This window comes from Ursus maritimus (assembly GCF_017311325.1).
Source record: "Ursus maritimus isolate PB19 chromosome X unlocalized genomic scaffold, ASM1731132v1 scaffold_X1, whole genome shotgun sequence".
Taxonomy (NCBI): Eukaryota; Metazoa; Chordata; class Mammalia; order Carnivora; family Ursidae; genus Ursus; species Ursus maritimus.
In genome coordinates, this window is record NW_024423319.1 from 76,267,002 (window position 1) to 76,279,090 (window position 12,089).

General features: G+C 36.2%; 1 protein-coding gene across 1 annotated transcript in view; it reads right to left on the bottom strand.

The window, feature by feature from the left end:
• Positions 1–8,377: 8,377 nt before the first annotated feature.
• NBDY (negative regulator of P-body association) overlaps positions 8,378–12,089 on the bottom strand; it is a 64,287-nt gene continuing 60,575 nt past the window's right edge. Inside the window, exon 3 of the mRNA XM_040631125.1 lies at positions 8,378–8,915. The gene's annotated coding sequence lies outside the window, so the exon portion shown is untranslated. The remainder of the gene's footprint in view (positions 8,916–12,089) is intronic.

Consider the following 12,089-nt stretch of genomic DNA (forward strand, 5'->3'; position numbering starts at 1 on the left):
AACTGGTGTCAGGAAACACCACCACTGCCACCACCACCACCACCACCACCACCACCACCACCACACATACACCATAACATGGAATGCAGAACAAGAGAAAGAGAAAGAAACCAGCCAATGGGGACCCAAGCTGACCACCTAATAAATAGGCAGGGCCAAAGGACCACTGACCAGGAGGCCAGACACCCTGCAGGCCTTACCCCTTCCTTTTGCCCTACCCCATTTTTCTTGGCCCCTGCTCTTGGGAGAAGTAGAGGGCAAAGGACACAGGAACCGGCCTCTGTGACTGTGCCTGAGGGTTTACATCAATAGGACCTCTCCTGGACAAGCTGGCTTGCAAGTCACTTTTGCGCTTCCTCCCAAGGCCTGGCGCTATCGGGCCGGCGGCGGTCACCACCACCTTGGGCTGACCCCACAAAGTGGCCAGAAATGGCTGGCCTGACCTGCAGCCACAGGGCTACATCCAGGAGGCTCCCTGAACTCACACAAGCACTGACTCTGTTCAGGCAGGCAGGCAGGCAGCCCTTGCTCTCACAAGGGTGCTTGGCAAGGCCACCAAACATCTGGGAGTCAAGGGGCCCCTGCTCAGGGCCACTGATTCTCCTCAAGTGTGGGAGTCCCCATCTATCTGGGAAATGGGCCAGGCTCCATGTTCACAGCCCTTTATAGATGTCTTTTGTATCCATACATAAGGATCATTTGTTTCTTTTCATTTCTGATAGTATATATTTATATATTTTTACTTACTTTTAGTTGCTGAATTATTTATGAGAAATACTTTTTTTGTTGTGGGGTTTCAATGTGTGTTTGTAATGGAATTTTTGATCTCGTTTGGAAGTTTAATTGAATTTTTCGTTTGAGCACTTTGGGTATAGAGGTCATGTGTTTATGTGTTCTCTGAGTATTTCGTTGTGGTTTATTATTGTCTTTTCTATGGAAAAGTGTTTTCTTCTGTGGTAAGCATTAGGTTTAGAGTAATCTTATGTCAGGTAACTTCTTTTGTTTTCTTATCCCATCTTATCTGTTGGTTTCCATAGGTATAGTTAGAAAAATTGATAAAGTATCATGGATTTTTCTCATAATGTTAAAATAGTACTGTGTTATGTAGCAGTGTGAGTACGTATAAATTGCAAATGATATCTGTGTCTCAAATTATATTTTTTCTCCAATTTCTTTGTTCTATTTTTCATAGTCAGTTTGTGCAAAGATCTCACATGTCAATGGATAGATAGTACGAAAACGTATATGTATATGAGAATATTATGAAACTTTCTGAAAGAATAATCTATCAGTTTCAGTAAAATGATAAATTTGGAGTATAAAATTTTTATTGAAATATGCCACACAGGAAAAGGAAATACTGCACAATTTCCTTTATAAGTAATTTCAACAAGTCATACAGAATAGAGCATGGAATGGTGATTATTAGATGCTTGCAGTCGGAAACGGCGAGATGTTCACTGGCTCCAAGTTTTTTTTTTTTTTTAATAAGTTGTGTATAGTCTAGAGGTCTAGTAGGGTGTACTGTGACTCTAGTTACTAGTCGTTAAATAGTTAAATGAAAACTTACGTAAGTAATATATTTTAGAACCTTCTAAAACAGTTTATATAATTCTCAGTAAATGAAAAAATAAAAAATGTTACTATGTGAAGTGATGGTTGTGCTAACTGTTATGTTTGTAATAATAATTTCACAACATATATAAATGTCAGACTGTACACTTTAAATATATGTAATTTTTGTCCAAGTAAGGAAAAAATTTGGAATAATAATAATGAATGGCACATGAAATACAAATTTCATATGGACACCCAAGACAAATGTCTACAATGTTTAGCAAATTATATCCAATATTTCACCATTGTTATATTATACTACCCATGTGTGAGAAAGCCATCCATAACAAAAATTGCTATTATTTATATTTGAAGTATTAGTTAAATAGGGGTCACTGAGAAAATTTCTAAGTTATTTTTACCTTCCTAGCACCTGCTCTTTTCTAAAGGCATTCTAGATCCTTTTATTTTTAAATTTTAATAGCTGTATTTTCCTTTTTCTATTAATCCGTTGTTTTCCTTCATGCAGCCTGTTGATGTGTTGGTTCCATGTCAGTATGAGGTTATTTTTGACATATTTTAACACATCAAAAAAAAAAAAGACAGCAGAAATTTGTTTCTCATAGTTATGGGGGCTGGCTAGAAGTCCAACATGAAGGTTCTGGCAGGTTTGAGGTTTTTGAGGCCTAATCCTGGGCTTGCAGATGGGTGATTGGTGATTTCCTATGTCCTTAGATGGCCTTTTCTCTGTGTGTACACACCCCTGTTGACTCTGTTTAAAAATTTCACTTTTTAAAAATTCTTCATTTATTTTCCTTTATTTTTTATTTTATTTTTTAAAATATTTAATTAATTTATTTGACAGAGAGAGAGCACAAGTAGCAGAGCAGTAGGCAGAGGGCGAGGTAGAAGCAGGCTCTCTGCTGAGCAGAGAGCTGGACGCAGGGCTTGATCCCAGGACCCTGCAATCATGACCTGAGCCAAAGGCAGACGCTTAACTGACTGAGCCACGTGGACACCCCTATTTTCCTTTATTAAAACATAGCTGACACACATTATATTAGTTTCAAGTGCACAACAGGTATTCAACAATTGTATAATTACATAATGCTAACCATGATAAATGTAGTTACCAACTGTCAATAAGCAATGTTATTACAATACTATTGACTATAGTTAGTATGCTGTACTTTTTTTATCCCTGTAAGTTATTTATATTACAACTGCAATTCTGTACCTTTTAATCACCTACAGCTATCGTGTTCATCTGCCAATCTCCTTTGAAAACCATCAGTTTGTTCTATGTATTTATGTGTCTGTATCTGCTTTTTTTGTCCATTTGTTTTTTTACATTCCACATTAAGTGAAATCCTATGGCATTTGTCTATCTTAATTACTGTACTACCCATAATACCCTATACGTCCATCCATGTTTTTTCAAATGGCAAGATGCCATTCTTTTTATGGCTTAGTAATATTCCTTGTATATATGTACACCCCGTCTTTATAATTCATCTATTGGTCGTGTAGCCCAGGTTGCTCATATAACTTAGCTATCATACATGACACTGTGATGAACATAGGAATGCATATATCTTTTCAAATCAGTATTATTGTTTTATTTGAACCAACAACCTGTACTGAAATTACCAGATAATATGGTATTTCTATTTTTAATTTTTTAAGTATCTTACATATTGTTTTCCACAGTGGTTGGATCAATTTACATTCCAACTGGGGCGCCTGAGTGGTTCAGTTGGTTAAGTGACCACCTTCAGCTCAGGTCATGATCCTGGAGTCCTGGGATCAAGTCCCCCATCAGGCTCCCTGCTCAGCAGGGAGTCTGCTTCTCCCTCTGACTCTACCCCCTCTCATGCTCACTCTCTCTCTCAAATAAATAAATAAAATCTTTAAAAAATTTACATTCCAACTAAGAGTGCATGAAGGTTCCCCTTTTTCCACATCCTCACCAACATCAGTTATTTCTTTTCTTTTTGATTCTAGGTTTTCTGATGGGTGTGAGGTGATTTCTCATCTTGGCTCTGATTTGCAAGTCCCGGATGATGATCTGTGTGTTCAGCAACTTTTCATGTTTCATGTGACTGCTGGCCATCTGTATGTCTTCTTTAGAAAAATGTCTATTTAATCTTTTGCCCATTAAAAAAAAATCTGGTTGCTTTTTAGTGTTGAGTTATAAACATTCTTTATATATTTTTTATATTAATCTCTTATCAGATAATATCATTTGCAAATATCTTCTTCCATTCAATAGATTCACATTTTGTTTTGTTCATAATATTCTTTGCTGTGCAAAAGCTTCTTATTTTGGTGTAGTCCCAACAGTTTACATTTTCTTTTGTTTCCCTTCCCAGGGGATACACATCAATAAATATTTTGCCAAGGCTGATGTCATATTACTGCCTGTTTTCTTTGAAGATATTTATGGTTTCAGCTCTCACATGTTGGTTGTTAATCCATTTTGTGTTTAATTTTATATATAGTATCCAGTTTCATTACTATGCATGTAGCTGTGCAGTTTTCCCAATAGCATTTGTTGTAGAGACTGTCACTTCCGCATTGTATATTCATGCCTCTATTAACATAGATTAAATTAATGTATATGAGTGATTTTATTGCTGGGTTCCCTATCACTGAAACTCTAGACTGCTTTGAATAGTATAAACATTTTAACAATTTTAATTCTTTCAATCCATGAACATTGGGTAGCATTCCATTTATTTGTGTTCTCTTCAATTTTTTTCATCAATATCTTAGTTCTTAAGAGTATAGGATTTTTACTTCCGTGGTTAAATTTATTCCTAGGAATATTCTTCTTCTTGGTGCAACTGTAAATGGGATTATTTCTTAATTTGTCTTTCTGCTAGTTCTGCATTATTAACGTCTAAAAGCACAATAGGGGCACCTGGGTGGCTTAGTCAGTTAAGCATCTTACTCTTGATTTTGGCTCAGGTCATGGTCTCGGGGTCATGGGATTGAGCCCCACGTCAGGCTCCACCCTCAGGAAGGAGTCTGCTTTAAGATTCTCTCCTCTCCCCCATCCACACCCCCCAATAAATAAATCTTTAAAAATACAATAATTATAGTATATTAATTTTATATTCTGCAAATTCACTGATCTTATTTATTGGTTTTAAAACTTTTCTGATGAAGTTGTTAGGGTTTTCATTATATAGTGTCAAGTCTTCTGCAAATAGTGACAGTTTGACTTCTTACTTACCAATCTGGATGCCTTTTATTTCTTATTTTTGTCACTTTATTTTTTATTATTTTTTCATCATGGTAAGTGTACTCTTTAATACCCATCACCTATTTCACCCATCCTCCCATATAAACATATCACACTTTTTGTTTCAAATTTTTATTTAAATTCCAATTAGTTAACATGGAGTTTAATATTAGTTACAGGTGTAGAATTTATTGATTCATCACTTACAACACCCGGTGATCATCACAAGTGTCCTCAATACCCATCATCCATTTAACCCATTCCTTGCCCAACTCCCCTCCAGCAACCCTCACTTTGTTCTCTTAAGTGCCTATTTATGGTTTGTCTCTCTCTTTTATTCCCCTATTGTCATTTGTTTCATTTCTTAAATTCCACAAATGAGTGAAATCATATGGTATTTGTCTTTCTCTGACTGACTCATTCGGCGTAGCAACGTATTATCTAGCTCTATCCATGTCCTTACAAATGGAAAATTTCATTTTTTTATGGCTGAATAATATTCCATCATATATACATACACCATTTCTTCGTTATCCATTCTTCGACTGATGGACACCTGGGCAGCTTCCATATCTTGGCTATTGGAAATAATGCTGATATAAACACAGGGATGCATATATCCCTTTGAATTAGTAGAATGTATTAATTGTATAAATCCCCAGTAGTTAGCCTGCTGGTTCACAAGGTAGTTCTATTTTTAACTTTTTGAGAAATCTCAACACTGATTTCCAAGGTGTCTGTACCACCAACAGTGCATGAGTGTTCCCTTTTCTCCACATCCTTGCTAAAATCTGCTGTTTCTTTTCTTGTTTCTAGCCATTCTGACAGGTATGAGGTGATATCTCTTTGTGCTTTTAATTTGTATTTCCCTGATGATAAGTGATGATCATCTTTTCATGTCTGTTGGCCATCTGGATGTCTTCTATGTAGAGAAATATCTGTTGATTTCTTCTGCCCATTTTTAACTGGATTATTTGGGGAGAGCTTGATGTTGAATAGTATCATCTCTTTATATGTTTTGGATATTGCCCCTTTATCAGATATGCCATTTGGAAATACCTTCCCCCATTCAATAGGCTGACTTTTAGCTTTGCTGGTTGATTCCTTCACTGTGCTTTTTATTTCCACATAGTCCCAATAGTTTGCCTCCTTTTTCTCCCTTGCCCTCAGAAGACATATACAGGATGCTGCTATGACCAATGTCAGAGAAACTACTGCGTCCTCTTCTAGGATTGTTATGGTTTCAGGTCTCATATTTAGGTCCTCAATACATTTTGAGTTCATTTTGGTTTATGGTGTAAGAGAATGGCACAGTTTCATTATTTTACAAGCACCTATCCAGCATTGTCAACACCATTTGTTAGGGACTACCTTCTTCCCATTGCATATGTTTGCCTCCTTTATTAAAAATTAATCAACTGGGATGCCTGGGTAGCTGAATTGGTTAAGTATCTGCCTTTGGTCAGGTCATGATCCTGGGATCAAGCCCCATGTCAGGCTCCCTGCTCAGGAGGGAGTCTGCTTCTCCCTCTCCTCTGCCCTTCCCCCCCCATCCTGTGCTCTCTCTCTCTTTCAAATAAATAAATAAAATCTTTTAAAAAATTAAAAATAAAATATGACATTTAATTGATCATGTAATTGTGGGTTTATTTCTGGGCTTTCTATTCTGTTCCATTGATCTATGTCTTTACTTTTGTGCCACTGCCATACTGCTTTGATTTTACAGCTTTGTAATATAACTTGGAATCTGGAATTGTGATACCTCTAGTTTTTTTTTTTTTTTTTTTTAAAGATTTTATTTATTTATTCGACAGAGATAGAGACAGCCAGCAAGAGAGGGAACACAAGCAGGGGGAGTGGGAGAGGAAGAAGCAGGCTCACAGCGGAGGAGCCTGATGTGGGGCTCGATCCCATAATGCCGGGATCACACCCTGAGCCGAAGGCAGACGCTTAACTGCTGTGCCACCCAGGCGCCCCTTTTTTTTTTTCTTTCTATTTCAAGCTTCCTTTGGTTATTCCAGTTCTTTTGTGATTCCATACAAATTTTAGGATTGTATGCTGTACTTATGTGAAAAATGCTACTGGTATTTTGATAAGGAGTGCATTAAATGTGTAGATTGCTTTGGGTAGTATGGGCATTTTAACAGTATTTTTTCTTCCAATCCCTAAGCACGGAATGTCTTTCCATTTCTTTGTGTCATGTTCAATTTCTTTCATTAGAGTTTTATTGTTTTCAGTGTACAGGTCTTTCTCCTCTTTGGATAATTATATTCTTAGGTATTTTATTATTTGTGGTGCAATTGTAAATGATATTGTTTTCTTAATTTCTCTACCTGCTGCTTTATTATTCATGTCTAGAAATGTAACAGATTTCTGCACAATAATTTTGTATCCTGAAACTACTGAATTCATTTATCAATTCTAGTAGTTTTGTGGTGAACTCCTCAGGGTTATTTTATATAGAATATCATATCATCTGCAAATAGTGAAGGTGTTACTGTTTCTTTACCAATTTGGATACCTTTTATTTCTTTTTTGTTTTCTGTTGCTGTGGCTAAGATTTCCATTACTCTGTTGAATAAAAGTGTTGAGATTGGACATCCTTGTCTTGTTCCTTACCTTAAAGGAAAAGCTGTGAGTTTTTGACCCATTGAGTATGCTGTTAGCTCTGTGTTTTTCATATACATCCCTGATTATGTTGAGGTATGTTCCCTCTAAATCTACTTTGTTGAGGTATTCGTCATGAATGGATGTTGTACTTTCTCAGATGCTTTTTCTGCATCTCTTGAAATGACCATCATTTTTATCCTTGCTCTTACTGATAGGATGTATAATGTTGATTGATTTGCAAATATTGAACCACCCTCCCAAAAATAAAACCCATGTGATGGTCTTGAATGATTTTTTGTAATGAATTGCTGGATTTGGTTTGCTAGTATTTTATTGAGAATTGTTGCATTTATGTTCCTCAGGGATCTTGGCCACTAGTTTTTTTTTTTTTTTTTTTTTTTTTTTTTTTTTTTTTTTTTGTTGTTGTTGTTGTGGTGGTGTCTTCATCTGGTTTTATTATCAGGGTAATTCTGGCCCCATAGAATGAATTTGTAAGTTTTCATTCCACTTCTAATTTTTGGAAAATTTTTCTAAGAATAGGTATCAACTCTTCCTTAAATGTTTGTTTGAATTTCACTGTGAAGCTGTTTGGTTGTGGAATTTTTTGATTACTGATTCAATTTCTTTAATAGTAATTGGTCTGTTTGTTTCTCCTTCAGTTTTGGTTGGTTATATTTTTGAAGGAATTTATGGATTTCATCGAAGCTGTCCAATTTGTTGGCATGTAATTTATATAATATTCTCTTACAATCTTCGGTATTTCTGTGATGTCAGTTGTTTTTCTCCTCTTTCACTGACGATTTTATTTGTATTCTCTCTCTCTCTTTTTTTTTTTTTTTTGATGAGTCTGGCTAATCGCTTATCAATTTTGTTGATCTTTTCAAGAACCAGCTCCTGGTTTCATTGATCTTTTAAAATTATTATTATTATTTACTTTCTATATCACTTATTTCTGCTGCAATCTTATTATTTTCATCCTTCTCCTAGTTTAGGGTTTTGTTTGTTATTCCTTTTCTAGCTCCTTTAGGTTAAGATTAAGTTGTTTAAACATTTTCTCTGCTTCTTGAGGTTGACCTGTATTTGCTATAAACCTACCCCTTAGAATTGCTTTTCCTGCTTCCTAAAGACATAGGACAACTCTATTTTCATTTTCAATTCTCTCCATGTAATTTTAAATTTCATCTTTAATTTCCTGGTTTTCCCATTCATTGTTTAGTAGTATGTTATTTAACCTCCATGTGTTGCGTTCTTTCCAGTGTTTTTCTTGTGGTTGATTCCTAGTTTAATAGCACTGTGGTCTGAAAAGATGCATGGTATGACCTCAATCTTTTTTCTTGAAACTTGCTTTGTGGTTTAATATGTGATCCAGACTGAAGAATGTTCCATGTGCACTTGAAAAGAATGTGTATTCCACTGTTTTAGGATAGGATGTTCTGAATACATTTCTTAAGTCCATCTGGTCCAGTGTGTCATTCAAAGCAACTGTTTCCACGTTGATTTTCTGTTGGGATGATCAGTTTATGTAAATGAAGTGTTAAAGTCCGCTACTATTACCGTACTACTATGAATTAGTTCCTTTATGTTTCCTATTAACCATTTTATGTGTTTTGCCTCTCCCACGTTTGCTGCATAAATCTTTATAATTGTTGTATGTTCTTTTTGGATTGTCCCCTTTGTGACTATATAGCATCCTTCTTTGTCTATTCTTAAAATCTTTGTTTTAAAGTCTACTTCGTCTGATATGCCTTTGATACCCTGGCTTTCTTTTCACATCAATTTGCATGATTAACAGTTCTCCATCCCCTCACTTTCAATATGTGGGTGCATTTATGACTAAAAGGAGTCTCTTCTAAGCAACATGGAGGTGGGTCATGTTTTTTATCCATTCTGATACCCTATGTCTTTTTTTTCTTTTTTTTTAAAGATTTTATTTATTTATTCGACAGAGATAGAGACAGCCAGCGAGAGAGGGAACACAAGCAGGGGGAGTGGGAGAGGAAGAAGCAGGCTCATAGTGGAAGAGCCTGATGTGGGACTCGATCCCGGAATGCCGGGATCACGCCCTGAGCCGAAGGCAGACGCTTAACCGCTGTGCCACCCAGGCACCCCACCCTATGTTTTTTATTGGAGCGTTTAGTCCACTTACATTCAGAGTGATTATTGAAAGATATGAATTTAGTGTCACTGTGTTACCTGTAAAGTTGGGTGTTTCTGGAGATTTTCTCTGTTCCTTTCTAATCTTTGTTGCTTTTGGTCTTTTCCCCCACTCTAAGACTACCCTTAAATATTTCTTGCAGGGCTGGTTTAGTGGTTATGAACTCCTTTGGTTTTTGATTGTCTGGAATACTCTTTAATTCTCCTTCTATGATGAATGACAGACTTGCTGTATAAAGGATTCTTGGCTGCATATTTTTCCCATTCAGCATGTTGAATATATCCTGCCACTCTCTTCTGGCCTGCCATGTTTCTGTGCACAGATCTGCCGCAAACTTGATCTGTCCTCCTTTGTAGGTTAAGGACTTTTTTTTTCCCCTTTCTTCTTTCAATAACCTTTTCTTCTCTGTTTGTCCTCTCAGTCCTCAGATCAATTTTGTAGGTGTTAAGAATGATTTGATATTTACCCAGCTGTGTTCAAGGGATGACGGAAGCATAAGGTCCTCCTACTATTCCACCATCTTAACCTAGATTCGGCAGTTTACATGTTTCTAGGAATTTATCCATTTCTTCCATGTTGCCCAATTTCTTGGCAAATAGTTTTTCATAATAATCTCATAACTGTTTGTATTTCTGTGGTGTTGGTTGTTATTTCTCCTCTCTCATTTGTGATTTTATTTCTTTGGGTCCTTTCTTTTCCCTTTGATGCATCTGGCTAGAGGTTATCAATTTTATTGACTTTTTCAAAGAACCATCTCTTGGTTTCTTTGCTCTATTCTACTATTTATGTTTGTTTGTTTCTATATCACTTATGTCTGCTTTCATCTTTATTATTTCCTTTCTTCTGGCTTTAGGCTTCATTTGTTGTTCTTTTTCTAGCTCTTTATGTATAAATTTAGGCTGTTTACTTGAGATTTTTCTTGCTTATTAAGATAAGGTATATTTCTATATACTTCCCTCTTAAAACTGCTTTTCCTGCATCCAAAAGTTTTTGGGCCATTGTCCAATGTTGTCATTTTTATTTTTCATTTATTTTTTAATTTCCTTTTTTGATTTCCTGATTGATTTGTTTCATTGTTTAGTAGCATGTTGTTTAACATCCGTGTATTTGTAGTCTTTTCAAATTTTTTCTTGTGATTGACTTCAAGCTTCATAGCATTATGGTGAAAAAATATGCATGATATGATCTCCATCTATTTATACTTGCTGAGGCCTGATTTGTGACCTAGTATATGATATATCCTGGTGAATACCCCATGTGCACTCAAAAAGAATGTGTATTCTGCTGCGTTAGGATGAAATGTTCTGAATATATCTGTTAAGTCCAACTGGTCCACTGTGTCATTCAAAGCCATTGTTTCCTTGTTGATTTCCTGTATCAATCATCTGTTCATTGCTGTAAATGGGGTGTTAAAGTACCCTACTATTTTTGTATTATTATTAATTATTTCCTTTCTGTATGATGTTAATTGATTTATATATTTGGGTGGTGACCCAAAACCACTGTTTCCTTGTTGATTTCCTGCTTCAATCATCTGTTCATTGTTGTAAATGGGGTCTTAAAGTACCCTATTATTTTTGTATTATTATTTTTTTAAATTTTTCATTATGCTTTGTTAGTCACCATACAGTACATCATTAGTTTTTGATGTAGTGTTCCATGATTCATTGTTTGTGTATAACACCCAGTGGTCCTTGCAATACATACCCTCCTTAATACCCATCACTGGCCTATCCCATCCACCACCCCCCTCCCATCTGAAGCCCTCAGTTTCTTTCCCAGAGTCCATAGTCTCTCATGGTTCATTCCCCCTTCTGCTTACCTCCCCTTCATTCTTCCCTTCCTTCTCCTACCGATCTTCCTGCTGTTTCTTATATTCCATAAATGAGTGAAACCATATGATAACTGTCTTTCTCTGCTTGACTTATTTCACTTAGCATAATCTCCTCCATCCATGTTGCAGCAAATGTTAAGAAATCGTTCTTTCTGATGGCTGAGTAATATTCCATTGTATATATGGACCACATCTTCTTAATCCAGTCATCTGTTGAAGGGTATCTAGGCTCCTTCCATGATTTAGCTATTGTGGACAATGCTGCTATCAACATTGGGGTGCATATGGCCCTTCTCTTCACTATGTCTTATCTTTGGGGTAAATACCCACTAGTACGATTCCTGGGTCATAGGGTAGCTCTATTTTTAACTTTTTGAGAGACCTCCACACTGTTTTCCAAAGTGGCTGTACCAACTTGCATTCCCACCAACAGTGTAAGAGGGTTCGCCTTTATTTTTTTTTTATAATTTTTTATTATGTTAGTCATGATACAGTATATCTTTAGCTTTTGATGTAGTGTTCCATGATTCATTATTTGCGTATAACATCCAGTGCACCATGAAATACGTGCCCTCCTTAATACCCATCACTGGCCTATGCCAGTCCCCCACCCCCCTCCCCTCTGAAGCCCTCAGTTTGTTTCCCAGAGTCCATAGTCTCTCATGGTTCATTCCCCCTTCTGTTTA